At 38.4% G+C, this 26,135-nt stretch overlaps 1 long non-coding RNA gene across 3 annotated transcripts; it reads left to right on the top strand.

Annotated features, from left to right (window-relative positions):
- Window positions 1–25,901, top strand: LOC121110364. Of its 3 annotated transcripts, XR_006938770.1 has the most exons (5): window positions 1–455; window positions 638–706; window positions 20,697–20,948; window positions 24,033–24,213; window positions 25,366–25,901. It is a non-coding gene; the product is annotated as an uncharacterized LOC121110364 (long non-coding RNA). The 3 variants fall into 3 exon arrangements; XR_006938771.1 differs by lacking the exon at window positions 1–455 and having other exon boundaries at window positions 561–706; XR_006938769.1 differs by lacking the exons at window positions 1–455; window positions 638–706 and adding an exon at window positions 19,964–20,103.
- The last annotated feature ends 234 nt before the right edge of the window (window positions 25,902–26,135 follow it).

The raw sequence follows: 26,135 nt of genomic DNA, 5'->3' as shown, positions 1-26,135 counted from the left end.
ACCATTGGTGAAGGGCGAATGGTTGGACTGGATGATCCTGTGGGTCTTTTCCAACCTTAGCAATTCTATGATTCTATGAAATGGCGAGGAAGTGTGGGTGACAGGACAAATGGCCACAATTTTGAAATGAACCTCAGGGAGAGGACATAAAGGCAGTGCAAAGGTAACCATAACCATGTCCCTTTAATGCCTTGGGCGCTGCAGGTTTTTCCCTCATGGCCTTCCAGGAGCTCCCATGCCCTTGCATGCTCACAATAATCCCACACAAAGGGCAGTCATTGAGGCGCTGTGAGCATGGAGGGCTCTGCCTCCTCCAGCCAGGCTGAAGGGAAGGGAGTAGGGAAGGATCACGTGCTGATACAGGGGAAGCGAAGAAAAACAGAGGGAAAGAGATGTGAAACCTGATCCATCTAATAACATCAAGACTGATAGTGATTTTCCACTCTATCTAGCAGGTCAGATGATCTTATAATGCAGTGTTAGGAGAGAAAGATGGAAACATTTTCATTTTCTCCCAGAGTCAATATTTCCCTAGTTGGAAATTAATCACTGGAAAAGAAGTTTAAGGGGAGTCTGTCAAGGTTTATTTAGGCTTCAAAATAACTTTTTAAAACACTGGCTTTTGTTGTTGTTGCAGGTTTAGAGGTCAGAGTTTCCCTCCACAGCATTCTTCTCTTGACAAATGATCGTTGCAGCAACTAGACAGGTATTTTTTTTTTTTTTTTTAAAGTGACTTCCTGTGTGTCTTGCTATAAGCAAAATGTTGATATGATGGGAGAGGTAGAGCACCCATAGCCAGTTCTGTTTATGTCTCACCAATGAAACAAGACATCTTTCTTTTTTTCTGATGATTTCTCTTTCTTTTTCTTTCTTTCCTTCTTTCTTCCTTTCTTTCTTTCTTTCTTTCTTTCTTTCTTTCTTTCTTTCTTTCTTTCTTTCTTTCTTTCTTTCTTTCTTTCTTTTTTTTTTTTTTCTTAAAAGATCACTGCAGTGAATGTTCATCTAGCAACCTTCCACTTGGTTAGGAAGCAACTAGCTGAATTAAGGTAATGCCTTCTGAAGTTATTAACTCCTGGAAGCCTACAGCAGATAACCTGGCTTATTGGCAGCTTGCTGTCATCTGTGGATGTATAGGACATAGAAATTTGTAATTTGCCAACCAACTTCAAATTGCAAGCCAAGCCTGAAAGAATATCTGAAGAAAGGGTGGGAAGAAATTTTTTATCTCTGAAATATTTTTAATCAATATTTTCACTAGTCTCTGTCTGTTTCAGACAGAAATTCAAGAAGAAATAGATATATCTAACCAACAAGTCTACCCCATCAGCAGTATCCAACTTAGGTTGCAATTCCATTATACAACTACATTTAGAAGGAATCTGGATCTAAGTACCTGAAGGAAGCATCACATAGCACAATTTTTCCTCCATCACTTCATCTTCTAAACTGAATCAGATTGATTCCACCCACAATATTAAAAAAAAAAAAAATTAAAAAAAAAAAAAAAGAGAGAGAGAGAGAGGGAAAGAGGGAAAGAAAGAAAAAAAGAAAAAAAGGGAGGGGTGGGGAGGGGGGAGGGAAAAATACCCATGCAAACCAATTCACTAGGAGGGCTGTTGAGATCAGCATGGGGAGGAAAAACTGTCTGTCCCTCCAAGTGACTTAACAGGAATGGAAGGCAGAGGCTTCACTGAGGGTCTGTGACTACAAAATGTTATTTCTTCTTATCATACATCAGAACACATCTGTAGAAGTTTTCTGGCTGAGATGCCAGAGATGTTTTGGTTCCCTTTATCATCATGCATTGATTATTTCTTGTTTGTTCAAGGCTTGTTTATGGTTTTACATTTTGTTTCTTCAGTGATTACTTTAAATATTCACTGGTAGGCACTTAGTTACTTAGCAGAACATTAAAAGTGTCTAGCAATTGTACTCAAAGGAAGCTTTGAGAGTCAGTAAGAATAAAAATACTAATGAGTAAAAAGTGTTTTAACTCCAGTGAATGTTGCTGCATTTTTTTTTTTTTGCACTCTCTACTTAAGAAACATCTTAAGAAACAGCCCAAGAAGTTACCTAAGAATTACAAATTTTCATCTATGTGTACTACAAATGTAGTAGTGTAAATGTGTAAATATACTGATCCTATATGCAACGGAAGACAATAGTCTTGCTCTAAGTGGCAACTGTAGCAAAGCACTGTGCTGTTTCTTATCTGGAGCCTCAAATCCACCTGGATGTGCCATGCCTTTCACTCTGCCTGAGGAAACTTCATACAGGTTGATATAAAATCTGCTTTCTACAACTGGCAGCCACTGTTTTACACCAAAGGCTTAAATATCTAATCTGCGAAAATCCAGATTCACGTGAGATGATTGCATATGCTTCTGTGTGTCTTGTTTGTTTTTCAAGGATTCCCCTATCAGACAATTACTGGCACCAGCCAAGGAAGGCTATCTGATAGGGTTCTGCAAAGCATTGCCCGTGTTCCCTGTATGTGCTCAGGGGGGCTACATGATGCATGGGTGGGCTGTTAGCCATAAAGCACTGTTATTCTATTTGGAACGCGATTCAGCCTTTCTGCAACTGGGTGTGGGCAGGGAAGGGTGAAGTGGGGAGCAGGGGAAGGGTTGAAATGGAGGACCAGACTGAGTTCTCTGGGAACCAGGGATCACAAACCATGAATCATGCAGGAACTGCAGAGCCAAACGTTTGCATGAACGGAGCCCTTAACAATTAATTAATTGTTGACTTTTACTGCCTGTGCTGCAGATGTGCTATCATTTCTACAGAGCAGTCCCTCACCAATCTCTTTAAGTTGTTTACAAAAGTAACTGGTAAATGCAAAAAAAAATAAAATAAAATAAAAGTCCTTGTATGAAAGTTGCTTCCACAATCACACAGATGTGTAGGCGTGCACACAATGAAAATAGGAAAAAGGTTGAAGTCTGCATGATGTTTGATTTTATGAGAGTTTATGAATGTCTCTTGGAAAAGATTTCATGTCTTTTTCTCTCATGCTTCCTGCATTTTGATGTTTCCCATAAAAAAAAAAAAAAAAAAAAAAAAAGGCAGAATATCCCTTCATTTACAAAATGAGTTGGATTTAACTCTATAATTTGTAAATATTTATACATATTTCCCAAGAATACATGGGCTGAACTGCATTTTTTCCTGATTACTTATATGCCTCAATATATCATCTTAGCTCCCACATCTTGTACTTGCAAAACCGAACTTTCAGATGAAAAGCCTTTACAAGAATGGCAACAAATTGGCAGGCTGTTGCAAGAAAAACAATCTAAGTGGCTTGCAATTCACAAACCTGAGCAAATGTGATATAAAGGTATTTTCCATTAGTTTTTCAGGTTTGTGACTGCAGAAGGGCTTTCTGACATTAGACCCAAGTCCTACAAATTAACATTCTTACCATCTTACATTATGTTCAGCAGCTATTTCACTGCATTCAGTAGGTTTACACTTACATGTACCCTTGTACTCTGTGATTCTTGTGAAAAGCATCTGCAGGAATAAAGCTCAGGTGAGCTGAAGCCTGTGTGCAACACAGAGTACAGGATAGTCATTTCATATATATATATATATATTTTTTTTTTTTGCAATAATTTTCTTTCATCGATCTTTCCTATGCCACCACAGCACTGAGGCGTAATTGCCTTTTTGAACTTTTAAAATAGTAATGTAAATTAAAAACATCACAAGCAACGGCATGAGGAAGGCTGAAACACCCAAAACTCTTTGAAAGGGATCTGAGTGAGGTATTGAAAATCAAGTACATCATGTGTGCTCATTACTGGATTTGCACCCAATCTCTGTTGCTCAAGACAACACCTGCTTCCGTGCTGGGTAACCTCACTGTGAGATCTTAAGGCAGTTAATTCATTTTTCACTGAGTCACTCCTCAAATCCCTCTGAACAGGTTCATTTTTGTTAATCAAAGCACTTACTGAAATGCAAAATTGTTTCACTTCTATTTTTGCTTCATCAGCCTAAAGCTTTTTTTTCACTATGGGTTTTCTATTTCACTGTATCCTTGCGTTTTTCCTCACTGCTAGTCATTAAGGGGTATCATTAAGGGATATCGGTGTAGATGTGTAGTGCACATTTCTGTTTGATTATTAAGAAATGGGTAGAAATTTGAGGTGCTTTGGTTATTCAGCTTAAGAGATATTCTTGGGGTTGACTGAAAAGAGGTCTCACTCAAGGAAGACTCATTATATTTGAAAGTCTGATCACATTTACTACTTTGGAGATACTTAAAAATAGAAGCAACATATGTTTCTAACCACTTTAGAGAATAGCTATAATTATCTCCTTTTTTATCCCTCATCATACATGTGCACAGAGGAGGAGATGTCACTTGATTCACCACACTCATTCCTGCGGTTCTGAACTGCACCAGTGTTTGTAGGATGTTTGGGGTGCCCCCTGGGATACGCTCTCATAATGAATTTCAGGCCCTCTGCCCAAGCCTTTAGACTATCTGTCCAATCTTGCTGAATTCTTAACCTCAACACTTCCTCCTACTGCACGTCCTTTTGGGAGACACTGGATACTCAGGATGAAACACTTTAAAGCCAATGTCTGCAGCCTTGTCAGTACTTTCCATGCAAGGCCCTACTTTGTTGTTTGTTTTAGTGTAAATCTCTACCCTGCTCACGTGTGCACAGGAAGCTGTTTTTCTTATGAATTGTAGCCCTGCACTTGAGAGAAATCTTCCTTCCTTTCTCCTTTACTGGATTCTCTTCTGTTTGCACTGAAGAAAGAAACTACTGAACAGTTTCAGATCCTCTCTCACCATAGGACGTATTTTTTACTACCATTTTCACCCTCAATTTCACTTATCATTTAAAAAAGAAATAACCTCTACAACCTTTCTTTAGAAAACCAGCCTCAATAAGCTGACCTAATAGAAACTGGAAGCCTTAACTAACCCTTTGGCTAATTCATGATTTATCTATGCCAGGGTGAAGTGTTCTACATATTAGCTGGAGGAAATACACTTCTAATTTGTAATTTTGATGAATAGTTACTAGATGTATTTATTTTTCAATGTTCATTTTAGCAATTCATCATTATTTTGAAGACCTTTTACAAATATTGCCTTGAAACTTCAGATGAGTGATGAATTTGTAAAAGCAAAGCTGCACAAATGAGCAAAGTTGGAAAGAAAATTCACTAAAACAAAACAAACAACAAAAAACCTCATCTGATTCTATACCACCAAACAGATGAACGGCAGTGCTGCACAAAAAAAGAGATTGCATATAAAATACATTAATGTTTTAGGTGGTTTGCTCTGCTCCTGCTTTATGTTACATGCTTATTTTACAAACGTCTTATGAAGGGTTAATGACCTACTGCAACACCATGCCAGTATAGCTGCTTCCCAAGCCCAAAGCCAGGGGACAGGAGAGGAGTGCATGAGAAGGAAAGGTAGATGACCCTGTGGCTTTATGGAAGAGCACTCATGTGCAAATGATTAAATGATTCCTTTACCCAGGACTATTTCTTTTTTCCCCTCATGGCTGGTTAATAAATGTTCTTAGAGTACAGGCCATGATTACATTATAGCAGGGTGCTAAGAGCATCAGTAATCTGCATGATAGACTAACAGTTTTGAACATTCAGGAATGTGATGTCTCACAAAATGTTGTTATTTTCTTATAGAGAGCACAGATCTGACTTGATTGTACCACCATTTTTAAAGCAAGTGATGCAGTGTGGAAGACGATAATGCTTAATGACCCAGCATGATATTTAAGTCGCTGTTACAAATCGAGTTTCTCCTATTCCTGGGTGTAAAAGCTAGAGTTTCTCAGCACAGAAGGGTGGGGGGTTCTCAACCCTGTATTTTCAGGAATGCTTTGCTACCTGATATTTAAAAGGTGGCAGTTAATAACTCTAAATCATTCTCTTTTAATCAACTCTGAAACAATAGGAAGAGAAGCTTAGACATGAGGAGGGGCTTTTTTTCCTCCTTCTCTAAGAATAATGAATTGGTGAAATGACCTCAGGGGCAAAGTTGTTGGGACAAGGCAGAAGGTCAGTCAAGGAGCAATTAAATGCTGTCCTGTGGGAAAATGGTAAGTGCAGTCCCAAAGAGTGAGCTGAAGAATGACTAAGAGTAACAGAGGTAGAGGAGGACAACATCCCCCTGCTAGCACTGTTATGTAGTCTGATGATCTTTCATGAGGAAGCCACAGAACAGGAGGTCTGTTAGGACTGTAATAAACACCAAGTTATCAGGGTAAGAGGGAATTTGCATATAAACTCCAGATGGATTTGAAGTACAGGCTCATTACTCTCACCTCTCCAAAACTGTGTTTAGGAGAGGGCATGTGAGTCCAGGACATTCATCAGCTGTGACTGTTCACATTAGCATGCTGCAAGCAGTTAGCTGCCTATGGATACATGGTCTGTCTCAGTGCCCTCCATTCCAATGACATTGCCAGTGCTTGCATCCATAGACCCAGAATCAAAAAGCTTGGCATAGCGGCAGACACCACTTCTGCTACAAGCAAAAGGCTAAAGCAAGCCAGCCTCATTTTACACTGAAGCTGCACATTCAAGTTACAAATCAACCTATGCCAGGGCAAGAAACTGGTACCAGCTCCACAGTCTGTGCTCTCAGTTATGTAGCTATGTCTGTATTAGCAAATCAGTGCCAGCAGCTGTTCCTGCATTTGAGTCCAATCACCTAAGCTGCTGTTAGGGCTGTTCCTGGCCATTCTGGGAGGGCCTGGCACAGCTAAATTACCCTCTCTTCTCGGAGGTCACTTGGAATTCAACACATCAGAAAGCACTCCCAACTACCCTGTTTGAAGGGTAAGAGGGTTCAGCACTCAGTGCGAGGTGTTGGCCACAAAGCCAAGCAATGGGGTCACACACTGTTTATCTACCTGCACAGGCATGGTCAGAAACTCCAGGAGATAAGGCATTATGAATCCTACTCTGAAGCAGAGATTAATCTTGGCAAGAATGAAGAGAGCGCTCTGTCTCTTTGTGGTATGACAGGATGGAGAAAAACCCCATCTGGTCTGAAGCTTTTTTACTTAAGGATTCTAAACAGATGCATGTCTTGGACCAGAAACTCTGGTCTCATCGTTGAAATAAGTCATAGCTTGGCCAACAGCTACACAGTAATATTATAAAACAGAGAGCCAGCAGGATGGACAAGGATGTTGTAACCAGGCACCACTATTGTTCCACCTCTGGACAGCAAATCTGGTCACCAAATCTGGTCAGATCCACAAACCAAGATTTAGATTAAGAGAAATGTGCTACTCATTCAAGGTGGTACACTGTCTGTAACCCTCAGCCCAGCACAGAGACTGTGGCTATGACAACACAAAGCTTGATATGAACTCCAAACCCACTTGAGAAGAAACATGCACAGAAACTGCTACTTGTCCCTTTGAGAGCAACTTGCAGGGCCTGAGCTCACCTGTATGCAACCAGGTCAAGAGCATTACCATTAAATTACAGTACAGACATTCCTCAAAAGCTCTGGTTTTCAGCAAACCATACAGTTCATACTTGGAAGAATGATCATAGATGCACCAGAACACAAGGGCTGATGCAAAGGAGACTTTCTCATCATTTCTCTACCTTAGCTACTTTGCCAACCCCTCCCCCCAAAAAAAGTATAAAACTCACTGTTCCCAGCAGCCTTCTACCTACAGAACTACTAACCCAATTGTTATTCAATTTAATTGCTCACTGAGTTTTCACCCTAGAAGCTCAGAGGCAGTTAGGTACTTAAAGAGATTGATAGTTATCTGAATGATATAAAGACCCTGTCAAATTCTTAGTGACATAAGAAAGGATGCAGAGGAGAGAGTGAGAGCTAGAACCTCCTCTAAGCACAGCTCTGGAGACCTTCCCTTCCCTGCCCTTCTCTTCCCTTCCCTTCCCTTTTCTTTTTCCACCATAGTTCTGGTGGATATCAGTCCCACACGACTATAATCCTTCTACATCAGACTGCCCTGTTATCAGTTACACCTGTGACCCAGGAAATCCTACTTAGATTTAACTTCATAGTTATACAACTAAATATACACTTGACAATTTATGTTTGCTGGACTAATAACTAATAACTATTGGAATTTAAAACCATTAAGAAAAAACTAGCATTGATAGGAACCAACAAACAAATTCCCTTAACAGTCTAAGTCCCTACAAAATCCTAAATAAGAACCCCCTAAACAAAACTCCAGACTTGCTCTGGTAACTCTCAATCCAGATTCATCTATTTCCATTTTCTAATCCTCCTTTTTGCCCATCAGCTGGTCCTTTTAGCATAACATGGCCCAGCTGCATCTCTGCCACTACTGTTTAACCCCTCTTTGTCTGGTTCCACACTTTAGCATATATAGCAAAGAGGGCAGAAATCCACGATTGCTACAGGCTGTCATTTTCTTTTTTTCTAAATGCTGTGTAGATATGGGATATTTTCCTTTGTACTTCAGCATGCATAGGAAGAAAAAAATGAGTAAATCATATTAGGTCTGAACAAAGGGATGAGAGTTGGGTGCTGAGCTAGCCATTGTTTGCAGACAGGTTGAATCCATATGAAAGAGAGGAACTTAATTGCAGATTTAGCTACTTGAGATTATCATGAATTCAGTTTGCTATTCCCAGTGTGCTATTGATGTGCTTACAAATTTCTGCCTTTCTTTCTCTGTATTTCAGATTTAACAAGTAGAAACTAATTATAAATAGATATCAGACAATGAAATTGAGAGCTTTTCTTCCAAGAGTTCACTAGAAATCTAGGTCCAACCAGGCTCTTTCCTGGGCAGAGACATGTAAACAATCTATTGAAGAAACCCTGGAATTTAGAAATTTTAGTTGCATTGTGGCCCGTCTTAGCCAAAAGACGCGGAAGGAATTATTTCACATATTGGTTTAAAGCATCGACCTCTTCAATACCATTCTTGCTTCGTAAGAATTCTAATAGTAATTCAGGAGCAGAATTACTATTAGAATAGAAAGTACACTTGATACCTGTATTTTATAACAATTGATTAATTAGATAAGGTGAGATGTGAATTTTCCTGGGATGCGAGTATTAAAACCAGTCCTGGACTATGAAGGGAAACTGCAGGATGATACAGAATTTGGAAATCTTTACTACCGTCACTGAATACTTGAAAGTAGCTTGGGATAATGATATCTCAACTTGGGAAGCAAATTTTTCTGGATTTTACTATTCTTTGTTTGCTTTTGTTTTTGCATTTTGACAGTGTTAGGATTCTTTAACATAAATTAACAAGCATTGAACAAATCCAGAAATATAATCTTGGTCCTGGGGTGTTCATTTGAGTTCCACATCGTGCAAAGATTCATTCATCTGCCCAACTTCGGGGTTATGAAAGGTCGTTTTTGCCCACCACAACACTTCCCTTTCCTTGCCAAGTAAATCCAGATTGGAAACGAGGAAATCAATAAGATAGCGAGAGCTACTAGCTGAATAGAGCTCTAATAATTAACAGTTGCTGTTTGGTAAATGGCATATGTTTAACTATCACAGTAACTTAAGCCAGGTACTGTTTCCATCACTGTTCTAAACAAAGTAGGTGGAAATGTTCTAAAATTATTCTAAAATCTAGTCAATGCACAAATATGTTTGTCTGGTATAGGTCATGAGTTGCTGGTTCTGGAGCATGTGGGTTTGTATTTTTTACATTTGTCCCTTTTTTTTTTCTTTTTCCACTGTATAAAAACCCATGTAAACAATAAGAGGATGAGCTGATCATCTTAACATGTATAACAGTGACTTTTCTATACAAAAAATGCTCTCAAATATATAATATAAAGAATTAAAGAAACAGAGAAAGATATTTCTTAACTATCTAAATTTTATTTATCAGCATCTTAGTTGTAAGATAAATGTTATGTTTGTTATGTTTATCTTGTGTCCTAGATAGTTAAGGAGTTATACTAAAACCTTCCAATAAACTATATTTAATCCAAATCGAAAAGTCATCATTTGAGTCAGATGTGATGTCAACTTTGAAATAACGGCGTTTCATTATCAGGTATTGTTTATGTTTTACACAGTTCAGATGATCTTTGTGAAAGCAAAAATCATGAAATCTTCTTTCTGAAAGCATTTATGTATATGACATTTATTTACAGCTAAGCTTTTAGTTGCTTTCCAATGCTCATTTCATCAAAAAGAACAGCACAGTCCACTCTGAACAACAAAACTATCGTGTTGCCTGAAAGGCAGGCTCTAGCCTTCCATTTGGAATGAGCAAGACAAAGAATGTTGCAAATGTACTTGTGCAGAGATTTAATCAGTCCTTTCCTAGGAAATGATGAAGAAAGTTATTTTCAACAGAGCTGAGATATAATATTAGAGTGTGATCCACCCACTCACAGCTGTCTTTAAAGCTATGTTTCCAGTCTAGAAGCCACCATTCTACTGAGCTAGCATGACTTGATGAAAACTACTTTTTATTTGCTACTATTATTTGTGTGAATTAGAATGGAAGAGGAGATAGCAGTAGCCAGTGGCAACCATCCCAAAGCATGCAAGATTGGCAGTACTGCCATCACCCATACCTTAATAAAAACTTATATAAGAAAGGACTGGTATGGAACCAAACAGTTACTTGAGTTCTTGAGTTTCCAAAACAACAATCAATGGGATGGACCTGTTAGTCTGCAGCAGCAGAGAGTGTCCAAATTGTTGTGCAATATGAAGGATTTAGAGCAACTTTTGAAAAACAAACCTTTGAGAGAAGTTGTCCTGTAGGTTCCTGTAATCAGAATGATAAATGCCACGTTGCACAGTGCACCAGGCTTTGACCCCCAAAAACCTGCAAGATCAGCATTTCTAAAAGAGTGTTATTTTGCTCTCTATTTCTTTTTCCTTTTTAGAACAATATTTCAAATATTCAAGTACTGGTATTTCCATTGTTCTGCCAAGAGATGCCCCTAATAAGAACAGAAAGTAAAGATTGCTCCAAAGATCCACAAAACTACCACTTCCAAGAAAGTGAAAATAAAAAAAGCAACAGCATCCTCAAAGGGAGGGCTGTTACATATTTTTTGGCAGTAATCTGCTTTCAGATTGCATCTATTCTTTAAGGATTTTCAGGGGCCAGGGACTCCCATATCCCACATCAGTTCAAAGAGTTAAAACATTCCGCAAGCTAAACTCCTTGCTTTGGCATGTCTATCACAGTCTTTGAGCCTTTAATGTAATTGAAAACAATTGTCCCAGTGGGGAGGTCTCACACTATTACCAGTTGCAGTTAAATGTTTGAACTGCCTGAGAAACTAGAGGGGTTATAAGAATTCAAGGGTAAACTGCATGACACAGTTCTGGTGATAATAATGTTCCAGAATTTATATTTATTAATATTGCCTTCTTTTGGTCAGACTCCCACAGGAAATCCTGAGGAGTACATGTCTCTGGCATGTTTTATCTTAGATAGTCCCATCCTCGAGGTATTGCGTGCTGATAGCAGGACAGAAGAGTACCTTTGAAAATCTCTGGTCTTTATAGAAGCTGCGGATGACAACAAGCAGGACCTTCAACACTCTGGGAAGACAATCCATCTACTTTCTTTAGTTATCATTAAAATGTCTCTTAGACATAGGTCATAACTGGAAACCTATAAAGGATGTCTGTGTATTAGGCACTTCCCACAAAGCCCGGTCCCTTGCGATTAAAAGTTATCACGTTGTTCTTCTGGTTACAAATACTGCTGATATGTGTCATTACAGCAGAGCACTGCTCATAACATTTTGACTTTACTCCAAACATTTTTTTTTTTTTAAATTCTGAGTTTCCCATAAAGAACTAACTCCTGAAGTTTTTAAAGGCATCCATTACTTTAAAGTTTTCAGCTTGTTTTAAAGGTTGTTAACTATTTTATTTTCCCGTTAAATGTTCCCTTATACTGACAAATAACTTGATGGGAAGCTTCATGTTCCCCTCTGTGTTCCCTGAGATGTAGCAAAGAGCAATTATGGTACATAAAATCATCCAGACTTATCAGTTTATGTGGCAGTTTATAAATACTCCAACTTCTTAAAAGCTCTGTCTTGACTGAGACCAGCGTTGCTAACATTGTAGCTTTGTGATGTTCTCTTTGAAAGACTTGCTGAATTTGCTTTTTAAAAATTTCAAACAGATTTTTAGTTTATTTATTTACTGGGGAAGAAACAGAGCATAATTATTGTTTTACTAAAGCCTCCTTACTAGAGCAACTTATTTATTTATTTATTTGCTGTGGCCGATGATAGACTTCTAGCCTTGGGCAGCAAAGTCCATCATTTGTCAGCATTTGTGAAGAGGAGGCTTACAATGTCACGCTACATGTTGCTTTACTGTTTATATGCATATGCATGTGCCTCTACCACTCCCAGCCCTTAGCTGTTGATCCTCTTGCTCGGTTTTAACCAACATTAACCAGGGAGGAGAAGTCTCATAGACTTAAAAATAATAATAATAATCATGTTTCAGAAAAAAACAGTTGTCTAGATGAAGAAAATAAATTGTCCTTATGCCATTCCTGAGGACAAGGCTGATACTTGACCTTATATGTGATGAGACATCGAAGAAATCAATTCACAACACAAAGCTTTTTCCCTTGGTCACTCCTGGAGCTTCTCTATCTGCACAGCTGGAGCATGCAGAGGAGCATCAAAAATAATCTCTTTTGTCCTGCTGAAGAAAGGAGGGTGTGTTTTAGTATTGTTTACCCCACCAGTACCAATTTATATAATTGCACAACTGACACTGCATGCACTCCAGCACCCAGGCTATACTAATGCACTGTACAAGGCCCAAATCTTCATCAAGCTATCTCTGTCCAGAACTCATAACTGAAGCATAAAATATTTGAGCATATAATCAGGATTATGAATTTGAAACATCTGGATTTAGGATCTATGTGCTGATACGTTCTTGGTAGGGATGTGGACAACAACCCTTGCTTCATTGGGGCATTGTCCCACAAGCCACCCTGTAAAAAAAAGTTGAGTTTGGCAGCAAATAGGTGTGGTACAAAATAAGGATTGACACTGGAAGGCAGTGTTCATTTCAAAAACCATCAGTTTGCAGGCATCAACAGAGATGTTACCTATGTGAAGATCTGATGGAGAAACTAAGTAAAAATAAGAATATTATGCATTCAGAACTCAACATCTTATTCCAAATTGATTTCTTAGAAAGCTTATTTCTTTTCTTGTTGTGTTAGGTATTTTTTTGCTCTAGCTCACTCATTCTCATACATTCTCATACTTGCCACTTGCTGTCCCATCTTTTTCTACTTCTTGCTTTTCCTCCTTTGAGCAAAACAAGTCAAAGTTCCCATTCAAAAAAGATGTATTGTGCAAGCTAGGTATTACTAAAACTAAGCTGAAAATGACAAAGATCTCTGCTCCATCTCTGATTCTGCTGGCTAAAAATGATATGAAAAATGCAGGGGAAAAAATGAAAAACAAAATATGAAATTTAAAAACCAAAGGTAAGTTCTACTTCCAGATATCTGAGCAGAGAGAAAACTGTCTCTTCTTACATCTTTGGATTTCACAGTATCTAAAAACAAACAAGCAAACAAAACCACTTCTCGGGAGATGAGATATTCCCTCTCCTTGTTCCCAGGCATCATCATAGCAATTTCTTAACAACTAGTGACAGAATAAAATCTATCTCAAGACTGTCCCAAAGACTATTAAAGGCCCTTTGTCAGTACTGACTATGCCTGCTTTGGATCAGGCTTCACAGGACACTCAGGAACACTCAAAAATAAATTATTTTCTCTTGTCATGCCCTTCTCACAGTGGTTCCTACAAGAAGAATGGCTCACCATCTATTTTGACAGAAGACCTGGAAAGAACATGTAGCATTAGTAAGCCAGATGATACAAGGTGCTGGATTTTGCCCTTTGATACATTTCCAGTAGAGAAGTGTTGGTTCCCTTCCCCTAAATGTTTTTGGATCAATTTCATGTACAGCTGGGGGCCTTTACAGGGATGAGCAGCCCATCTCTTTTTGCACTGATGGTACTCCAGTGTGCTGGCTGTGGTGAACCATGGTGAGAAACACAACGGTCTGTCCCTTGTGGACCAAGGCTGCATGACGTTAGGGCCAGGAGGTCCAGGCTTCAACTCCATCCAGAAACTCTCGGGGACTCCCAGTGACTCAGACTGCAAGAGGACTGCATCAGAGAGAGAGAGAAAAATAAGGTGGACGTCAAGAAGAGAGAGAAACTTTGATCCAGGCTCAGTTGCATGGGGGCCCCCAGCACATGAATACAAAAATTCCACTGGCCTTGTGATGTTTTGAAAAGTAAACTATGGAAGAAAGACCAGAAACTTCAAAGAAATTCCTGATTTGGAAATTGTCTGATGTAAAAGGTGTTAGCATAGAGGAGGGTAGAGAAATAGCCTGTTCTCAAAGGCACTCTACAAGAGGTCAAATGTTGGTCTGGCTCATATGGCCATTTTTTCCAGTTGTACAGTATATTGTGTAAACTAAATATAATGTAAAGATGCAAAAGCTTCCAGAAATGTCATCTTACAGACATTTGCTTGGATGCAATCCATGATTATGTGAAAACATTTACTTTGAGATCTAAAAGCCATGGTTACGTGGGTGTTCTGTACATTTTGCATTGGAACTTATGCTATAGAGCCAGAAAGGAGTAAGTCTTAATTTGAAATGACTTGTACTGGTATACTGGCCTGTATTGTATCCAAATGCAAATGCAGGTGAGTATTTGTGACAGATAGTTCACAACCTATTGAGAAGAACTGCCAGAAACCTTTACATGTGGCTAGGATTTCAGTCAAATCTCTGCTTGTATGCTCGTGACTGCAATTGCCCCCAAGAATGGGTTTCTTTAGATAGTAGCCAATTTTTCAAGAAGGATGACATTTTTATTCTGACTTGAGAGCTATTTAGCTGTGCTCACCACTGAGTTTATATATGACAGGACTTAAAGTTAGGCTCAGGTAAGGTGCTGCCCTTCAAAGGGCAGAGGTTAGGAAATGCCTGTTTAGAGAGCACAAATGAGTATCAACTTTATTGTATTAAACTATTATCTTGCAACTCTTGCAATATACACCAAAAATCTGCAATCCAGACTTCTCTGTTTCTTAGTCTTAAGCATACACTTCTGGTAGGCTGTCCCAGTCAGCCACGCTGCAGGGATCAACAGGGAGTGATATACATTAGTATCAGTACTCAGTGACTTATCTGGCTCTATTCTTGACATTATTGAATTTCTCACCTATGAAAGTATTTCAATATCTCTTTACTGTTTATAATTCTCTTTATATATTTAATAAAAGAAAAACAGTTAAGAAGCTCTTGTCTCTATGCAGTCAATAGAGAGATGTCCCACAGCTCACTGTACCAGTTCCAGAATTGCAAGCTGTAGAGCCCCATAATTTAAACCTAATTAGATCAGGGCAGCTTGGGTAGATCTAGGACCTCACCTTGCATGATTACACGAAGCTGTACTGCTCCAGGAAATGCAGCAGCTCTTCTGTAGCCAGCTGGAGGATCTACAGCACTTAGTGTAAGCAGGCTCTGAAGAGTACTCCGTAGTCTTCAGCAGTGACCAAAGTTTTGGACCTAACAATATCCCTATCCCTAAGACCTACACACTATCTTTACTAGTCCTGAGAAGCCTGCTCCAGTAGGTGAGAGTAAAGTGGGTTTTCAAGCAAGTTAGCATCTCTCTGACAGCCTGAATGAATACCAGAATGAATACCATTTCTTCTAGCAAAGTGTGTTTCATCATTTCACCCTCAACCCGGACACAGACTGCATTGCTATGCAATCATTTAATGAGAGCTGTTGCATGGGAGAAGTTTATGATTCTGGAAGTTTTATGAATGATTTCAAATATAAACAGAATTAACAGAACATAGATTTTCGGAGGAAAAAATGTGTAAAACAGCAACTGCAGAAAACTGAGAAGAATAAAAGAAAAGAATAGAATTAATTAACTTACTGAAAATATCTAGAAACCTCATTTGCAACCTTTACTGCTGATGTTAGTGCAGCTGTGTGTGGGAGAAGCTGCTACGTAAATTGAACCCATGGGCCTGAGTCCTGGCCCTTTGCTATCTGCATGCTTGGGACTGTCAAGTTTTAGCAGGATTCAGAGTTTTCCAGGCATCCGGACACAGAGCAGATTCCAAAACTACAGTCTCAATATCCTGACAATTAAAATATGAAATAGGTCACATTTAACCTATTTATAGCAATGATCATCTTGAAAGGTCAGGAATGGATTTTGGCTCTCTTCTAATCAAAAGATCTTTACCATTTGCTTTAGCAGATGGGAATTCGCACAATGAACTTATTTCAGCTTAAGAAAGTTATTCACATTGTTTGGCCAGTGCATAGTGCGTAGCATATGCCAAAGTAAGAGTCCAATGGTTAGAAACTGAAACTTATATGTTTTGTTTAGTTTGGCAACAGGACTTGTATCTTCCAAGCCTAAACCTTCTCCTTTGAGCATCTAACGGAATATAAAATCAATGAGCCAATATCTTTCCTGACGGGGTAGCTGTAATTCATATTATAGGCATGAATTTAGCCAAATAGCTTCTGTCAAGCTGGTGAAATAGATGAAATAGCATGTGACACTGCAGAGAACTTCTTTCCGCATAAAAATTGATCACCTTTTCAAATGTTGGCTGTCAAGAATTCCTATCCTCATCTTACTTTTCCCTTAAATTTTCACTTCATCACAAGTCTCCTTAAAGACAACTCTGCCTTTACTGGCAGTCCCTGTACTACATACTATAGATATATGTGATCAAAATGAATTCAAAATCCAAAGTCAGTGCTTTCATGCTTAAACTACTTATCTCTGCAGCACACTGGAGCAAACACTGTTTGTTTCATGTCCTTGGAAATGGGTTCTCAATTTCCAATGGAGGTTGCATGAAGATTTAATAATTGTGAAAACTGGCAGTATAAGTGTGCCCTTTCATTATTAATGCATTTGTGACAGAGAATAGAAAAAAAGAAAAAAACAGGTGGTACAAGTAAATGTTTTGAACTCTCATTATAGTCAGGCATGTATGGAATTAGTTGCAAAAGAATATTATAGGAATATGATTCTATGAGTCTATGATTCTATTCTATAATTTTATGATTCTTGCAGCAAGAATGGGTTTTTTTAGCATTAATAAAGAGAATTCTTACGAATCCTTACAAAGGCAAAGAGTAATGTAGCAAAGTGGTTATGGGTTCATTAAGGAAAAGTTCTGCCTTGAGTAATTTGATCTCCTTCTGTGATAAGGTTGCCTGCTTACTAGATGAAGGGAAGGCAGTGAAAATAATCTTTCTGGATTTTAGTAAGGCCTTTGATACTGTCTCTCGTAGTATCCTTCTAGACAAAGTGTCCAACTGTGAGATAAACAGGATCACACTGTGCTGGGTGATGAGCTGGCTCAGTGGCAGCAGTGCAGCTAATAGAGCTACATCTGGCTGGTGGATGGCCGTCAGAGGTGTTCCCTGGGGCTCAGTTCTAGGGCAAGTCCTGTTCAATATTTCTACCAGTGATGAGGATGCAGTAGTGGAGTGCATCCTCAGCAAGTTTGCTTTCTATTTACCCTCTATTCTAATTTGTAAGCCAAATGTATTTTTGAGGCTCAGAGACCGCAGAAACAAATTATCACTCCTGATATTTCCCTAGAAAACATAGCAGCTCAAAGAATGGCTAGTGATTCCCATCTGGATTTTCTTGCCTATTTAGAAGTAGACTAAAATAATTACTCTTCATTTTACAGTTTATCCTCTTGTATACTATTCATCAGGTACTTTTTTACCTATTATACAACTTCATATAGGCACTGCTACTTTAACCTTTTAATGATCTCTTTGCAGTTACTATGTTTTCACGTATTTAATAGGTATAAGCTTTTGTTCCTGGCATTTCTTTCTGCTTCCAGACATACCCTTCTATTATCAATGCTAATAAATCTTTCTTCTTCTGTTGATGTCATAAATAAATGATTTTTTTAAAGAGGATCAGCATGAGGCCTATGAACTATCCCAGTTCTCTTATTTTACGGAAGCTTCATAGGTTAAGTAGTACGCATTTTGACCCTCTGCCTAAGGTTTAGTTCCATATCTAATACCCAGCACAGAAAGTCTGTGAACATAGCAGCCAGTGCAATTCCGCTCGTGTCTACATTAGCAATGAGTGCACATGTTCTCTTTTTACAGTAGCATCATTACATTAGAAACAATAATAATAATAATAATAAAGAAAGAAACAACAGGTTTCCTTCTTACTCAGTTACAGATCTACATATGTTTGCAGTTTATTGCAGGCACCCAGCTACTTGTGGGCTCAGGAAGCATGAGTAAGCTACAAACTAAGCCACCATTGGGAGTGGGGTTCAGGCACTGGCCCTTGATCATTCAGACTGCTTAACTGCTTGCTTAATCCCTAATTTAGGTCTTATCAAGCTCTCTGAAGGGCTGTATTCCCTGGTACAGCTGTGTTAACTGTTAACACCAGGGTCCACTCCCAAAGGCTTCAAATTATACTACATTTGCCTCCATATTTGTGGTTTAAAGCATCATTCAGGCAGCCATCACTATGTTATGTAGATGTGGTCAGTCAATTCCAGAGCAAGCAAGTCCTAAGCAAATCAGACATAAGTCAGTGAATACAATTTTAATTCCTAAGATTCTTTTACTCAGCAATATAAATAAAACCTATGGTTTATATGATTTGGTGCTGAAGCTCTCACCTGGGATATACGTGGCATTAAAAATTCTGAGACCTTTTCTGTTCCCTGTGAGAAAATTTGTTTTTGAATGTCACTATTTTTTTCTCCAAATAGAAATGCTCCCTATCTATATGCTTAGTGCTTTTTACTCCAAAACCTTGAATTCCGTGACTCTGATGGATCATGTTTTTCTAAGCTCTTCCTTGAGCTTCTGTCTTATCAGGCTTCAGTGCAGGTCATTAGTCTCTAATGAATTTTATAGGTATTCTGGAGAATGTTTCCAATATGTTATAAGACTCTGATAAGCTGCTCCTAAAGCATAACACTCCGGGATGAAACCAGTTCTCTGCATTAGGTTGTTTAATGCTAATGTATTTAATTCTTAAGGGTCAATAAGAGCAAGCTGCCTAACTTGTAAAGAAATAAAATAACTGTACCCATTGTTTAAAGCCTGGTACAATACTGATTGCAATCAATAAAAAGATATAAAACTCCAGTTTTCTTTCCAAGAAGATTTCTGAGAACAATTGTGAGTGCATGGAACCTCACATAAAACAGTAACTGCTCTCTTTTCAGAGGGATTTTCACTTCCTTGTGTTACATGTTGTACTAAATGGACTGAAGCAGTCAAACAATCCAAATGATTTCAGTCTGGCTAATGTGAGTGATAATAGGGCGTTGTTTTTGTTTTGTTTTTGTTTTTTTTTTTTCCCCTATGGGGTTGTTCTTGTGTGTTTGTTGTGGTTTTTTTTCAGAACAACCTACGTGGAAGTGGGGCAGAACCACTTATTTTTGACCCCATGCAACAAGAACTCTTTGTGACTGACATACTTGTGAAGTGTTCTGAAGCTTGAAGCTGTGAACTGGGAAAGAAGTAACAAAGATCCTCTAACTGACCTTGGTTGGGAAGGAAAAAGTTTCTCAGAGTTTGTTCTAGTGAGACATCTAGCTGCTCTTGTGTGCTAGTATCAGAGTGAGACAGAAACAAAATGGTTGCGTCCAAAGCGGAATGTTTCACATATAATTATAAAGAATTTTATTTTTATTTATCACTGAGGGTAAACTGAGTGATCACATCTCTGCCCGGGGCCCTGTAAGTCTAATACATGCCCAAATTGTAATGTGAGGGTTCCAGCAAAATTAATCAGATTATTCTCGTTCTTAAGAGTTAAGTGCTTTTCTGGAGTAGGATCTGCACAAGAGGAAAAGGGCCAAGCCTACCCAGCTGCAAGTTTAGCAGAGCTTACGCCAGGTTTGAATGCTCCAGCAAAGAGAAATGGCTGCATATCCATAATTTACAGGACTATAAATATCAAGAGCTCCGCTGATGTCATGCATGAGCATGTAGTTCTTAATCAGGTAACATTTCCGCTGGCTATGAGATAAGCGCCTTTAAGAAAAGGACTACAGGACTGAGCTGTCACAGCTCATTTTAACTTTTTTTTTTTTTTTTTTTTGCATTTAAACTCCTTACATCCCAGTTTCTATCACCGTTCTCCCATTGACTGTTTTTAGTTCATTTCAACAGCGCTTTTTTTGTTCCACATTGTGACTGTATCAGCTTTAGCATTCAAAAGATAAAAGGCTATCTGTGGTTATCCACGTGAATCTTTGCACCCTTTACTGAGATTACTGCTATAAAGGGCTAAATTTTGGCCTGACACATTCATTTGCCGGGCATACAACAGAAGCTTGGCACCTGGAGGTGAAGATAGATAGAAGAGGGGCAAAAGTGCAAGTAATATTTTGAGCTAATTTAAGGGCTGAAGTTACTAAATCTTAATTAGTTAATGGCTGCTTTGGTTCCCATTCTTGGCATGTTCAAACTGTGCCTCCAAAAGAGTATATAAGAGGTCAAAAACCTAGCTATTACTTCTTCATTATAAGGAGGAAGTTTTAAAATGTCCAGGGCTTTTATTTTGAAATTTATTATGCATTCTTTATTTTGGCAGGTCTGAGATAAACCAGCAAACATACTAATGAAGACAAGAACTGTCCTGAGGAAATACCTCCTATTAGTTAATAAGCAGACACAGTGGTCTGGATTAGGAAGGAACATGACAACATTGTTGAAAATGAAGATGTGTATCCTCAGTGAAGCCAATGAGTCCACAGAAGCCAGGACTGTGTAACCTGCTGCTGCACATCAGGATTCCAGAAGAGGAAATGAACACTACGAATAGTGAGAGCAATAATACACAAGGGTGAGATAAATTTATTTCTCAACTGCATTTTGTCTTAGAAATTTTAAAGTAGCCTTTCTGTACTGAGAGAGGCTCCAGAAGATCAGCTGCCCAATGCACTGCTGTGTTCCAAATGGAAAGATGATTGTCAGCCCTCTGGTTTGCTAACTTTTATCTCTCCTGATAAATGAACTTTAAGTGGTCAGTTGTTGACAAAAGCCCTCTTTTTAATTGGATATGTGAATTGGACCTTATGTAACCTGGCAACATACTATCATCCCTGGACCTTGTCACTCAGATTAAACCTTGGCTCCTCCAGGAATGGGGGTGTTCAGAGTCTACATTTTTGTTATTTGGAGGGAAAGAACACATATATAAGCCCTGATATAAAGGGAGAAAATCTTCCAAAGTTTTGATTCAGCAGGAATTTGCCCAAAATAGGCAATAACCAAAGAAACTTCATTTGAATGCAACTAGATAGAACTGTAGAGCTCTCACACTGTCCCATAGGAACTGATTTTCCATGGGTCTTAAGGAATATCTGGCCAGGAAGGCTGAGCTGTTGGTAAGACACCAGGGCAAGGCCAAGAAGCCCCTTACCCAAGGAACATTGCTGCCATTCAATTACTCCATGGACCTTCTTGGGGAAAAAAAAGTTCAAGAGATCAGTAAAGGGACTGTGGAAATATCTGCCCGATCTGTTTTCATTTGTAGTATGCCAGTTAGCAAAAGGCACTTTCCAGCACTTTCTCTGTTTTGAACAGAGCTCCAAGTATACTTTAAAAGAATCTCAACTACTGTGAAAGACAGAGTTCATGAACTGAATAGTTTTCCTTTCTTTCTGTTTTGTCTTCTGGATTTTTATTTTTTTTTTTTAGCTATTGATTTATCTCTAGTTGGGAAACCTCCCGGCCTTTTTAAATCATTAAACTTTTTTGTGGAATTGCTGCATATCTGTATGAGGGTCAGTCAAAGTCCCCATCAAAACAAATAACACTGCAGACGCTCATCCTCCAGCTTCAGAACAGCTTCAGCTTTTCCCTTCAGAGATGGCATCCCAGTGCTAACAGTGCTCAGTCCTACACAGGAGGTGGCAGGCTGACCAGTGAACTCTACTAACACAGAGCTAGTTAGTATACCTAAAATACAATCATTAGTTTCAAATCTGCACCATTGCTAACTTGGCCCATTTAATGGGAAGCACTCACATAGGAGGAGAGGTTCAAAAAGAAGCATACCTTCAAGTAGAGGAATTGTAATGAGCAGCTGGGTGACAACAAGGGCAGATCCCATATCCCTTACTGTAACAGATTGATGTCCATAGCCAAACCATCCCTCTGTTCCTAAACACTCCCAGTATCCAAGAGACAGCGCAGCCTGCCCTTCACTCATAACTTGCTGTAGCCTTCTTGCACCTTAACATGGTGCTTTCAAGTTCCTCAGTCTTCTCTCTGTAAATGTACTTTACAAGTTAATTATTGTTTTATGGTTTGTGTTTAATGTCCATGGGGTTCTGAAATTACTGCATCTGAGAAAGAAAAGTTATCAAATTCTGTTCATCAAGAGTGATCTCTTGGTGTATGTTGTGTAATACCACTGCTTGATGCAGTTCCAGAAGGCAAAATTATCATAACCAGAACTGAGTTCAAGTAAAGGAGACTGATAATTGGCTTGTTCTTGATTTGATAGCTGCCTTGCTTAATTCCTAACTTATTTTGATGTTAGTTTTAAAGACCTAAGCTGACTGATAGTCTGTGGCTTCTTTGCTGGGTCTTGGTGGACTTAAGTTTTTCAAGGTCTGTTTTTATTCATTTCATCTGTTTTGTTACATTTCCATTTGTTTAACTAACATAATAAAGTTTTCAGTGAGGTTAGATCATTTCTGTTGTTGAACAAAACAGTCCAGAACATCCAAAAAACTGGGTAGATATCATCCAGACAACATAAAAGCCAATATTTAAATCTTACTTTGTAAACTAATTTAAATCACGTTATTACATGTTCTGATGCCTTAAAGTTGTTTCCTTTGAAACTTTCATTTTTATGCTCCCATGCAGGAAATACAATAAACTTGTTTATTTCATTTGTCAGTTTTGTGTTTCTGAATTTCTTCATCAAATCCGTTATCTTCCTTAAGTATCCAACCCTTACCAAAGCTATGTGCAGAGAGGGAAATGGGTTTCCTGCTGTACTTGCAGTGCTGGAAAGCATGGCAAAGAAAAGGGCAAGCAGAGGTGCAGGCTTATGAGAAGGGTCCAAAAAAAGATGTTAAATCGGCATTATATTTTGGAGACACTTTGGCAGGATGAAAAAGCCAAATAGTTTCAGGATCATGGGATAGTTCAGGTTGGAACAGACCTCCAGAGGTCAAATGGTTCAACTTTTCCATTACAGCAATGCATCACAGTAAAATACTTGCTTATAACTTGTTGCTTTTTCTGGCCTTTTATTTTATCTTGTTACTCTACCTTATATTGCTTTTTAATTTGAATCGGCCTTACTAAATCAGTAGAAAACATTTGCATAAAGCAAGTACTTTTCATTTATCAGTTGAATAGAAGCAGATTAAGAAAGAATCTCTAGGCTGAATCTCTGTTGGAATTAGTAATAGAGATGATTTTCAAGTATGCTTTTGAAAGGGACCTCGACACATACCAAAGTCTTTCTCTCCTTGAGCAATATGGAGTTCTTCAAATTCCTCAGGATGCACAAATGGGAAAAAGATGTTAGGACTCAAAAATTAACAAGCCCCAGTGAAGGAGACGAGCAACAACAGCTTTACACAGCTCCACTTAGAAAGAGAAGGAAGGTTCAAGTAGAAAGAGGTTGGTTAAGAAGGAGATGCTAACTAGTTGAGAAATGTGAAATTTCAGTATGTTTTTATCATGCCATCATTCCCTAGCAATGATTATCTCCCTTTCACTTATTGCTCTGAAGAGGAGAGACTTTTTATGGAAGCACAGGTAGGGTTACTCATAATTCTTGTTCATTGGAAAAGACAAGAAACCCTACATATGGGTTGAAAAAAGCCAGTCTCATTTGGTAATTCCTGGTGCTCACAAAAAAGCTGACAAGAGCTCACAAAAGATATGTTTTATTTTCCAGGGCCTACTTTACTGCTATTGTTTCTTCTTCTGTAATACCCCTGGTGAGTTTTCAGAGATGGCAGGGAGCAAGTGCAACCATAGTGCAAGTGAAATTACCATCCTTACTATTGACCAATGATAGGAGAAAACCTCACATCAAGAATGTGCTCAAGTCATCCAAGATCAAATGAAGACTATCAGTGAGTATCTCCAGAAGTGCACAACAATATACACTTACCCTTCATTACTTAGTGAAATGAACTTGCCAAGCCAAACTGGGCAAACTGCATCCCCATAATTTTATTTTTTATTGTATAAGGCTTGGTATTTCTGTTTATGTGGCTGCCAGCCAAAAGTGTTTAAAAGGCCTTTTCAGATTTAAGAAAAAAAAAAATATTCCCTTCCCTGTTTGAACTTGGGGTCTAAGAAAATAACCCTTTCTGCCTAGGTGGCAGGTTACGACTGCCCATTTCCTTAGTGCTTACACAGTTTATGTCACACATACATGTTGATTAATGCTAAGGACTCTAGACACAGAACTGGTCCAAATTAAATAATAATAATGATTGTAACAGAGTTTTAGTAGCTATTAACCTTGAGTATTTATTTCTACTATAAGCTTTCTTTCCCATGCAAAACATACATACATGTGGATGCATACTTAAGTAGTTGGGAACTATTCAAAACAAGAGTTATTTTGAGGGTTAGGAAATAGCTTGTCTCACGGTTGCCAAGTGATTTTGGAATAACTCTTTTCATGATGGAGCGGAGGAGAAAATGGAGATAAAAACATCAACTCTTCAGTTCAAGGATACTGGATGTGAAAGAAAAGGAAACCTTATCCCTATCTTATTTTTCTGCATCCAGATTCTCCTTTATTTTCTGTTCTGAAGGTGGACAGGGGAGCTCTAGACATCCTGTTACTCAGGCTGGACAGAAAAGGCAAGCAGCTGTTCTTCTGTGCTTTCCTCTCCTCCACCTTGATCAAGTTAGAAAAGAGATACATTCAATAATAGGCAAGTGGAAATATCATTAGTCTCATTTAGGTAAGTTTAAAAATGTATGAAGTAGCTCTCAGGGCCAGACAAAGTATTGAGGTGAAATATCTGAGTCTCATCTAAAACAAAGCAGGTGTAAATCAGATATCCCAATACATCCCATCAGAGCCTCCAGTGCCAGCATTCATCACCACAGTCTGTGAAGTTCCTGACATATATTTAGGATTTTGTAATATGTTCATAAATAGCCACAATATGTGACCTCTGAATAGCAGTAGAATTTAGCACTCCCTTTGACTTATTTTATGCTTACTTTGTATTTTGCCTTCATCTCACTCTGTTCTTTCTCCACAGGATGAATAGTTATTACACTCCTCCCAGGAGCAAATGAGAGATGGGAACCCTCAGGATGGGCAGAGCCATCCATGCTGAACACTTGCTGTCTCCAGCCTTGCACAAAATTAATGTTACAGACGGATACCTATGTTTCTAAAGCCTCGATGCTGCTATACTTTAATATCTTGAACTAAATTAATGGGTGAGACAGCAAAAACAGCCCAACATCCTTCTTTCCCTTTCTTCTTCCTCTCAAAAAAACACTTATTTTGGAGTGAAATAAGATTAAAACTTGTGTTTCAGTGGAGCTTACCTGAAGCAAGAACATATTAGAACTTCTCCAGAATAATATTTCCATCTTAAGACATCTAAAATTGTTAATTATTGGACATTAATAGCCGGAAATATTGCAACATAAAATTGTTAAAAGTCAAAGTTATGTCAACAATAATTACTTTGCTGTCCAGGTATTATTCAAGCTTACCAGAAACCTCAATAAACAAATAAAAACCACAGATCTTGATGACTTTTTGTCTTTTCTCCCAACATCTTCCTTTCCCTCCCAGTATTAAAATACACTCTCTAGAGATGAATGATACAAAATACAATGCGGATTGTTGATCCAAGAAGTTCCGTGGACAGATTCATTTTGAAATACACATACAGGTAGTCATATTTCCAGAAAAATCAGTTTTGAAATTATTCTTTTCTCTTCCTCCAAAGTTACTAGGACAATTAAGCTCTGGGATAAAGTTTATAGTGTATCAGTGTAAAGCACCTGAAGGTTT

This window comes from Gallus gallus, chromosome 3 (assembly GCF_016699485.2).
Source record: "Gallus gallus isolate bGalGal1 chromosome 3, bGalGal1.mat.broiler.GRCg7b, whole genome shotgun sequence".
Taxonomy (NCBI): Eukaryota; Metazoa; Chordata; class Aves; order Galliformes; family Phasianidae; genus Gallus; species Gallus gallus.
Note: the sequence above shows the minus strand (reverse complement) of the source record. Positions and strands in the feature narration are given on the sequence as shown.